Raw genomic sequence first — 11,140 nt, forward strand, 5'->3', positions numbered from 1 at the left:
CAAAGACTCTCGTAAATAATTCAATTAAATTATTAGCATCATTGTGGAGAATATAACGCACTATATAAGCAGACAATGCACCTTCATATATCTGTCTCTCCACGTAAAAATAAAAGTATTTCTTGCACATCAGTCACACATCCTTCTGTGGGTGAGTAATTTCAGCAGCATTGTTTCAGTACAAGCAAACTCTGTACTGGTTTTGAGACAGTGTCTCGTCCGATGATTCATGGCCTCCTTGGATCAATGTCGGTGAACTGGCATTTATTACTGGCAAGAGCCTTCTCCAGAAGATTTCGGTTCTAGTTTGACGCAAAATTATACAATAATACAAAATTCAAAATAACAATTTGCGTCATTGAGAAGAGCAATAACAAAACAGATAAGCAGACAATATTTGTCCTTCATAAATCTATCTCTCCACAGCTAGAACATAGCTGTGTTGGTATTCAGGATGTGTGGGACTTGGCCTATATAAAACTGACAATTTGACCCAAAGTTTGCCCAAAACGTCGACACAAAATAATCTTTAAAAGGATTTCGCAAAAGCATTGACTCCATAACTGTTGAGGACTGCACACCACCACTCTGCCCTCCCTGCGGATGACGCCATCACACGTGACATGATCTCGCACCATGAAGTGTCATGGGCTGTGTGATGCCATCTCAATGTTTTAGAACTCTCTGATTAGCACAGTTGTCTACGTATAGTGCGAAAGAAGTTCAACATACAGTACGTTGCGCGGCCTGCAACGTAACCTTATTATCGTTCGTTAAATACTCCCAAAGACAAAACGCACGTTGAAAAGTGTTGCAGAACACATGCCTTATTTTTCTTCCTTGTTTTACATGTTTCATTCCCAATAAATAACGTAACTATTGTGTACTCATTTATACTGTTGGGTGGACACAGGTCATCGATGGGTGGTGGACTGAAGAAACCTGTCTCACTGTTTCAGCTACTGCACCAGGAGATCGACAAGGAAAGGAGTATGCCATGTCAGACTTGAGGATTGCTTGACCACCGTTCACCATGTTCGTCAGTGCGGGTTGATGATGGGGGGTACCAGGACAGATTAAGCTATAACTTGCCACTGATGTTAACCATGGCCAGGAATTGAACTCAGGTTTTCTGGGATGATAACCGAGGGCACTAACCACTGCACCAACGCAGCGGTTAAATAATCTTAATATTATTAATTATTAGTTTATTTTGGGTTAAACATGCGTTTAGAGTATTTGGCTGCTATAAATTTCCACGTGATAATCCACTTCATTGAGCTATCAATTATGGCCAGGTCACTTCTGAAAAATAGCCACAGTGAACCCTCGGTTTAACAAACTAATAGAGGGGAAGGGTGTCCGTAGAATACGATTGTCCATTGATGGCCAAATTGAAATATTTTGGGAAACTATATCAAACCCAACCACACGCAAACTATTTACTGACAGTTCAGCATGATAATTATAAAATTATGTAATGCTTTTGATGTATACGAAACTGTATTGTAAAATATTTTAAAAAAACCCAAAGTACTGTAAATGTAGTGTACAACTCATTTTCCACTTTTATTTATCCTATTTTAAACAAAAACACGTGTAGTGGAATAAATACTGTAACCATTACAGTATTAAGCGAATATTGTGACCAGACTGATTTCCCCATTACTGGACTTAGTCCATTGTTTGGGGCAAAGTCCGTTGTTGTCTCATCTTCAGACAAAACTCTGATTCAGCAGATTTTGTCCGTGATATCCGAGATCCGTTGAATGGGAATCCGTTAAACCGAGGGTTTGCTGTATATAGCTCAGTGGGCCTTACCTGGTAAAATAAAAAATTGTTGAAACTTTATTTGAAGCTTTTGTGACTGCTGGAATTACTCTTTGGTTCTTTCGGTAAAGTCACGTAGAAAGAAAATATATAATAGAATATAACGTTTCGATTACAACACAAGCAACCATCATCAAGTGTAAATGCAAGCTCGGAGAGAGACACATACACCGAGCGAGAGACACACAGAGACAAACAAACACAGAGAGACACACATAGAGGAGAGACACATAGACACACATGCAGAGAGAGACACACACATAGACAGAGAAACAACGCTTCTGTGACGGGGTGTTAGCATGTCAATGAGAACGGGAGGGAGAGATAAATTGGAAGTTTGAGAAAACAAACCTAGTAAATTTATAAATGTAATGCAATGCAACATAGAGAGTCGGCTAACACAACAGTTAAAACTTTACCTGGCTGAATACGTTCTTCCAAAGATTGCTAAATTTGAAGTTAAGTGTGTGTGTGTCTCTCTCTCTGTGTGTCTCTCTTCGTGTCTGTGTTTGTCTCTCTCCGAGCTTACATTCACATCTGATGACGGTTGCGTGTGTTGCAATCGAACATCGTATTCTATTATTTATTTTATTTTCTTTCTACGTGACTTTACCAAAAGAACCAAAGAATAAAAATAGTTGAGTTTAGCTTAGGTATAATGTACATTTTCAGATACACTCTCTGAAATTTTACAGAGCCAATGAAATCAAATTGTCACATGGGCAAATATGCCAATTGATTAGTTTTTTTCTTCAGCAAACTGGAATGTAGGAAAGCATGCAATTTTCTAAAAAAAATTGCATGGCATTTTGCTGTAAATTACATCCAGAATCACCAGATGTCCTTCATGGATAACATTAGTGGCAAGTGATATCTGAATATGTTCTGGTCTCCCGTTTTCACCAACCCACACTGCTCAGTATGGTGAAGAATGATCAAACGATCCTTAAGACAAAACGTGGCATGTGCAAACCTTCATTGAGCAGTGAATTTGTTAACAAAGGGCTGTCAATACAGGCAGACCTCGCTGAGCGTGACCCTGTAGAATGCTAATTTATTATCGTGCTCTTTGGCCCGGAGAAAACATTTACTTAAAAATGTAATTTAAAAAAATCTATAAAGCGCTCACAAGCGAGGAAATGCAGGAGTGCTGGTTCAGACTACGTCGCTCTAAGCCAATGATAGCGACTTACAGACCCCACCCCCCGTGATTCGATTGGCACAATTCATGGTCACAATTAAAAAACAATGTATCGAAAATGTGTTAAGTGTTAGCCAGTTGAGAGACCAATAGAGAGTCTCAGGCTCCACCTAAAAGAAACCTCGCCACAGAGATTTAGCCTGAGGGCGTCACTCAGATCACGGAGGTCCTGGGGCTCTTCTCTGAGAATGACCCGGACTGGTAGCGCAGCAGCTCCTACAACTCGTCTCCCACCGCTACAGTGGAATGTGTTCTTGTTTGCATGTTCACCACAAGTATACGTGGTTAATGCAGACATGATTACTTGCAAAAGGTTTCAGTTTGGTGTTTTAACATCTTAACACCTATTTTTTTGCCAGAAAGGGTAAAACATATTCTTATATTTTTATACTGGCAAGGGAGGGCCCATGACATATGAAAGGAATAACGCTGACAGGAACGCATCCCTATATATACACAATGGTATACTGACCATTTTTAGCGCCAATTCGATTTGTACTCACTTCTCCAGGAATGCAAATTGAGTGCGAAGCGGATCTGCCTGTATAATGTAATTGTTAATTATATATGGAAACAGAATTTGTTATCCAAATGTTCACATTTATATAATATGAGGTGAAGGAGATAAGGAAGAAGTAGCAGATGAGTGGGTTTTCTTTTACATATCTTTTAAGTAGTATAAATTGATTATGTCATTTAAAATACCACATTACAGGTATGTCGGACAATTATTTTTGGAAATTTTACAAGGGAGTTCCATGGTACGTGAGCACCTCAGCAACAAAACCAACATCGATATTTCAAAGAACGAGTAAGTGATCTTTCAGGAATATTGCACAACTAACAAACAGTCGTAAACAACAACACACAGACATTGAAAGAAACAGTGCAAACACAATGTCAGAGCAAGATGCACCAGAAACAATAAGGGACATGTGCAAGTAAGCTCCATATGTTTGTATTATAGTGGCATAAACACAAGCTAATCAAAAGAATGACAGAACAAGCATAATGCAAGAGCAAAAGGTGTCGCAAAAGTTGGTTACATATGCAAGTAATCTCTTCTTTTGGTCTGATCGGGTCATAAAGAGGGGGAGTGAAGTGAGGGAACTAAGTTGTAGATGAGTGGCCAGGGTATTCCAGGAACATGGAGCAACAATGCGTGAATACGTTTTACCAAACAGTGTTAACATTTTTTTGTAGGAATAAGGAGGCACTTCTGAGGCTGTGAGGCAATGCCAGATGGTCCCTCCTTTATACACCATCGGAAATAAGTTAGCAGGATGGATGGTCGGGAGACAGGGACCGAGGATAAGGGGTAGAACCACTGCAGATTAGACGGGAACTGGACTCAGAGGGATGCCCGTTCCCCATCTTTCATTTCCCTGCTTTTCATAACCGGTTTAGCTTCTGTTGACAGTGTATAGGTGCGTCAAAACTTGATGTAATGGGCCCGCACATTGCATCAATAAAGTCATTTTTAAAAAGGGCCTTTAAGATGAAGACAAGCCAGTGGTGGTCTCTTTGAATATCCAGGGGGGACTGATTTGAGCCAATGTACAGGTTGCAATGATGATTTATGTAGGGGGCGTCAAGGGCAACATGCAGAGCACAGTTGTATAATGTAATTAAATGTTTTTAATTAGATTCATAAGCTAGGCAGTAGATGGTGTCACAATAATCAGATATGGGTAGGAGGGTGCCATTAAATATTCATACCGAGTCGAGGTGGAATACAGCGCTTGTTTCTGTATAGAAAGACAATTTTGAATTTTATCTTGATGGCCAGGTGGTTAATGTGGGTCTTGAAATACAAATTTGAGTCCAGGATAATAATTTAAAATTGTCAATCCGCTCAATAAGGTGCAAGTTCAGAGCCAAAATATGCATCGGTGGCTAGACATGTTTGGGGCAGCTTGAGTCTAACATAACTTCAGTCTTTTTAGCATTGAGGACAAGTTTTAGGGTATTAAGTTGAAGATTATTATAGTTTTGTTGTAGATGCTGTTGTAACTCGTCCATGTCATTTGCAGAAGTCATCAGGACTGTCTCAACAGCAAAAAGGTTAATGTCAGTGCAGGTTAGAGATGCCTAGTTTGTTGAGAAAACAGGATAGGGCCAATCACCGAGCCCTGAGGAACAAAAACCAACAAACTATGGAAATGAGCTGGCGTGAGTGATTTAAGATTGAGCTCAAGATAAATATAAGAAGAGAAAAGTCACATGTAACAAGTTTTTTGAATAGCAGACTGTGCTCATGGTGATACAATAAAGATGTGGAGAAAAGAGAAAGTAGGAGTGCTTTTGGAAAACTGAACTTAATTCGTATGCAACATACCTATGTGCCGAATGGAGAACATTTCAATCAGTGTATATTACCTGCAATGGCATATGGATCAGAAACATAGGCATTGCCAAAGGAAATGGAAAAAAACGGAAAAGTGTGCAAAGCATGGAGAGGGTCATGCTTGGAATTACACTGACAGACAGAAAGAAGAACGCGGAACACAGAAATACCATTATTAGACTGACGCATAAAGTACATGATGGGCGGTGTTGAAGGTCAATGAAGGAGTGGAAGCCAAAGGACGAAATATGCGTGAGAGGACTTTCACTATGGAGATGGAGCATGAGATCAACTAGTGTGCAGGAAATAGCTGGATTGCTGCATGATTACATTTTCCGTTATCCGAGTGTATGTGTGTACAGAAAACCATGACTTTTGATTGTCCCTGTGTCGATCTAGTATCTGAATTACTTGATTGGCTGAGCAGTGGCACATATTCCAAAGTCGGCAAATTAGATGCATTTTTGCTTTTTATAGCAGCTGACCATAGGGGCTATGTGCAGCTACATTTAATAACCGACAGAGAAGACACAAGGAAACACACTCATCATCTCATACACAACAGATAAAAACACGAACCCTTACAGACCAAAGGGGTAAGTGACTAACAACACACAAAGCAGTGGACAGGCCAGGCCCATGCCTGGCCATCTTTGTCTCCCCCGTACTGATACCACACCAGGTGCTCATTCATTCCGAGTTCACCTCTGAGAGAGCTAAAAGAGTCTCAAATACCACGTGACATGGACGTTATCGATGGCCAAGAATTTAACTGACTGGGCTTTGTAATGCAGGGTGCCGAACTGATCTGCCACCATTACAAGCACACACTAAGTTCCGTGGTTTTAATTGTGTGACAGTATAGCAAGGCTGTCTCCTCAGTCCACACAGCGGATTGAACTAAAAGTGGGTAAGGCTAAATCTGGGGGCATTGCCCTAAACACAGATGTGGAGTGGGTATGGTGGCACATTTAACACAATTCACGTAGCAGTTAGCAACATCTACTCTGCTGGCAGTTTTTTCACATTGGCAAAATCCTCGAGTGTATGAATTGTACCCCTAGTCTAAACTAATGCTTGGGTGTAAATGCAGATATCCCAATAACAGGTGTCAGTTGCGTTCATAGCAGTGTACTTTAAATTACGTTCTTCCCTAACAGAATGTTCAATAGTCAAAACTAAAGTTTATTCTAAAAAACCTAACAATATTTATTCGAAACACCTTATTGGACTTTGTCACGTCGTTATGAGATAATATAAATGCCAATTTAGAATTCCTTAAATAGGTACAGTGGTACATCAAGAAACAATCACAAGTTAGACCACATGACCTTTTTAGGTGTCAATTGAATGGGCCTCTATTCTGATACTAAAGAACACTTCATCATGATGCAGAACATCGTTTATTGTATGCAAATAATTAGATATACATTATGAATAGATGGTAGTCCTACGAACATGGGTAAGCTGAAATAAGTTTAAACAATTAAAACTACCTATGTGTGTTTTATTTCAGTGCCATAATGGGTGAGAATGGGCTGTATACACTGCCAGTTCTTCTTAAAATTCCAATTTTATGAGAAGTAGAGGCCTGGATTACAAACATGGATCTCAATGATGCTAACTCAGTGCTATAACATAGACAATTGGTACATAATATTTACAGCAAGTATCTCAAACACACAATAATGTTTTTCAATCAACTATATCCCAAAATGTGTCCAGTTGGTTCTGTGTTTAGCGTACTCAACCCAAAAGGTTGAAATTTCAAATCTTGGTCAATCAACAAGTATCACAGTGTGGGAGGTTAATAGTGATCACGTTAAGGAGAGAATGGTCCTCACCCTGCAAATGTGGAATTTCCACGTCTGGCTCAAGGCCTGCAATGGATATAAGCACCACCTCATTGCCCATTTGAGTTTTATTCATTTGAAAATAATACATTTCTAATTGGTATATTCACAGCAAGGAGTCAATCTTGTTTGAGGACAGATCCCAGATAATGTACATAGAATTATGACAGAAGCCACTTTTATAGGACTCGCTTCCAACACTGGATGGTGTACCATTGAATGGGCAGAAGCACGTTTATCTCATAGCAATGAAACTAAAATATATTTAATCCCCAGAGCTGGACTATGGTGTGCATAAAGAACCTGGGGCCCGAGTACCAAATATGCTCATAAAATAGGTCTTAAATTCTAAGGCTGTAATTGTCATGAGATCTGAAATAATGTTAGAAAATTCAAATTAATCATTAATGTCCGAGTGAGATTGTAACGCTCAGTCACATATGAGCGCAGTTGCTCGGAATGATTTTATCATTCCCACTGCACCCAGCCAATCAGCTGTAGGAGTATGTGCAGTCAGTATAAAGCAGCCAGGTTTACTGATGATAAAACACTCACTGATTCACTCCACTCACTCACCATTCACCTCCTTATCACTCTTCTATCACTACTACCATGGTTACTCTTCCCGTTAACTTCACTCGTTGATTCCTCCACCGATGTTGAGGACTCGGACTACCAAACTGACTGCTTTGCCTCATCAACACTGTGTTCACCCACCACTCGACAAATACACACTCACTCACCAACTCACCCACTCAGTCAACCACTCACCACACTGCAGGTCACAAAACTTCTCTATTTCTGCTTCTTCCCTTGTACAACTCGACTTTAGAATTCCCTCCCATTGTATATTTTCTTTAAATAACCTTGCTCAATTCAAGAAATGTGTTAACGCTTATTTATTACATATCCACACACAACAGAAACCGCTTAAAACACACCCACTGTACACACCTCAAACACAACCACATACAAATACACAGCAACAATTGCTCAAACACAAGGTAAATACGGAGCACTCACCTTCCACGCAGCCATGAAAGAAAGTAATGGTGGATTTACGAGTGGTTCTTACCACCCGTAAATTCTCACCTATCTTAAGACCGATTGCAAGTATCCGATTGATGAAGGAATCAGAGTTATGCCGTTTTTGAGCTTAGGCAATTTAAAGAATTGCATAAGCAGGTTGGGTACTCGAGCCCCAGGTTTTAATCAAGAATTCACACTCAGGATTTCACCGTTATCAGCTCATTGCTATCTGACCAGATTACACCACGTCAGCTTCACACCATGTCATGTTGTAAGCTCAAATACGCGTCTTGCATCTCCTTGGCAAAAATAATCCCTCACCAGTATTTGTCCCACACGGACAGATTTCCCACCACCACATGGGCGTGGAAATCCAACCATTGGCTCAGGGTCACCTACGGAGACGAGTACTGCCCCAACTTAATTTAAGCAAGGAGACACTTTGAAGTTTGGACCATATCTGAAGGTCGTAGTTATCAAGATATATTTCCTAACACTATTTACTAAAGCTAAAGGCTCATTGGTTGGCATATCGAGACAGAAAGAACTGTATTTTCCTGCCAGATGTTCTTAGCACGCCAATGAGTTTGTAATTTAAATATATTTTAAGGTAAATGTATAAGTTCTGATTTTCTTTTTAAAGTAATTAAGTTCTGATTTGTCTCCTGCTCTATTTTCTTCTTCTTAAACATGTCACATGTAGTGCTATACTTTGACCATTTCAATTATTACTGTAAAGGGGAAAAAATAAACACATATTAGTGGGGTCAGACTCAGGACACATGAGTAATCAGACTGAACATTATGGATTTGTGAGTGCAACATGTATAGGACTGCAGACCGCAGTGCATGTTCTCAGCAGCCAATGGAGACACATGTCGTGCAGCAGCAGTAACAGCAGAAGCAGCCAGAAACACATTGTCAGTACAGTGGTAAGAGGAAAACAGTATGTGTTTTTTATGTATATCACACAATAGGCTCTGAGGTCTGAGTGTGTGGGCAGGCTGAAGCAAGTAAGAGTAACATTGTGTGCAGGTAATGTATATTTGTTCTTACAAAGCATACAGCGATGTGTATACTTACATGTTATGGATTTACCAAATAATAAACACTAAGTTTAAACAAATTTATGCCACACATCATCCTGTGAAACGAACTGCAGTACTCTGCACACCCACCAGAGCACATGCACTGTGTATCTACAGAAGTTGTTATATTATGACGATCTTAAACATTTGAAAACATGTCAAAGTTAGCACCAATAACGTGATATGGAAGTTACATTAGATTCGATATTTCGCTGTAAACCATCAGTGCATTCATGCCGTTCTGTTCCACTGGTACAATTAATATCAGAGCTGTTAAATAGACTGGATCCCTATGCTACCTTTGAGAACATCACAGCAAGAAGAAATGGCAGAGCATTAAGACTTGTTAAAAAATAATGAACGTATATTAAACAAAGAAAAAATATCTTCTTGGTTCTTTCGGTAAAGTCACGTAGAAGGGAAGTAATACAATAATAAAAATAAAACATAATATTTTATTACTTCTACGTGACTTTACCGAAAGAACCAAGAAGATGAATCCCTGCAGTCACGAAAGCTTTAAATCGAAAGAAAAAATAGTTTTTTCCCTACCACAGGATGTTACATGGCTTAAATGTTTCGCCTTCATGTTTATTATTTTCATTTTATCTTAGCCAGCCCACATTTATTTTATTTTATAAAAGTGTTATCGACATATTTGGCAAATGAGCATATTACTGCGCTGAATAATAAATGCAAGCGATTCGAAAACATGTGGAACAAGATAAGATAATACTGATTTGTATTTCATTGAGTCTCTTCACTGTGTGCTAGAGGCTGTTGTAGAAAAGCAACTGGGAAGCCTGGGCTTATGGGAAAAGGCCACATAATGAGATATTGAAAATCACAAGCCCTCTGAGCATTTTTATTTCCAATGCTTAAACCAACATTTTAAAACAATATATTACACGAGTATTATTTTATAAAACAGCAAACCCAAATGTAATCATTTGCTTAAAACAACTGCAGCTCGGGAATGTGTAATATTTCGATAAAATCTAAAATATATTTAAGGTCTCCATAATGACTGTAAATGATTTCTTACCAAGATACCCAATGGCATTTCTAAGAAAATTTGACGAGATGACAGTATGTCAAAACCATCTACACTTGCCATTTTGAAATGACTGTCATTAGGGAGTTTGGAAAACATTTAAGACGATGAAAAAAAATGCCACTTTTTCAGCAACTTAACCTTCCCATTTTCATGTTTCATTCATGCAAATTAATAATTTAAAGCAGCAAACATAACATTTAATGATTGTGTGTCTGTTGTAAATGTGTACTGTGACAATCGCCTTTGTTATGTGAGGATATCTGAGATGCAAGATAATTAATACTCACAGCACTGTGGAGAGGCAGACTGCAGAGGCTTTTTTTCAACATCTTCCCACAGAACACACTGGTAAATCAGAATTAATCAACACACCACCAGAAACACACAGAAAAACGACAAAGAAAAGAAAGAAACCACCCAGCACATATGGGTTAGGTCAATATTTTTTAGTGATTATAAAAATTCACTCAACTTTATAACATAATCATTCATTAAAACAAACAGCATGTTCGCATGAATGTGTTTTTGCACAGGTTGATATTTGGCAAAATAGACATTTCAGAGTTGCAGTATAGAGGCAATAACCCATAGCATTATTAAATCTGCATCATATACTTTTGAACATATGTTTCATTTTAATTTACATCACAAACTCTTCTCATCAATGTCCCTGTTCCTCACGGTTTCTTAATACCCATGTGGTCTGTTTTATCTGTGATTATTCCTGATATCTAC

The 11,140-nt window shown here is 38.9% G+C and overlaps 1 protein-coding gene across 1 annotated transcript in view; it reads right to left on the minus strand.

Annotated features, from left to right (window-relative positions):
• Window positions 1-10,745, minus strand: part of LOC144734500 (uncharacterized) — a 30,243-nt gene extending 19,498 nt beyond the window's left edge. Inside the window, exon 1 of the mRNA XM_078616725.1 lies at window positions 10,693-10,745. The gene's annotated coding sequence lies outside the window, so the exon portion shown is untranslated. The remainder of the gene's footprint in view (window positions 1-10,692) is intronic.
• Between the last annotated feature and the right edge of the window lie 395 nt (window positions 10,746-11,140).

The sequence above is a fragment of the Lampetra planeri genome, chromosome 3 (genome assembly GCF_965212315.1).
Source record: "Lampetra planeri chromosome 3, kcLamPlan1.2.h2, whole genome shotgun sequence".
Lineage (NCBI taxonomy): Eukaryota > Metazoa > Chordata > Hyperoartia > Petromyzontiformes > Petromyzontidae > Lampetra > Lampetra planeri.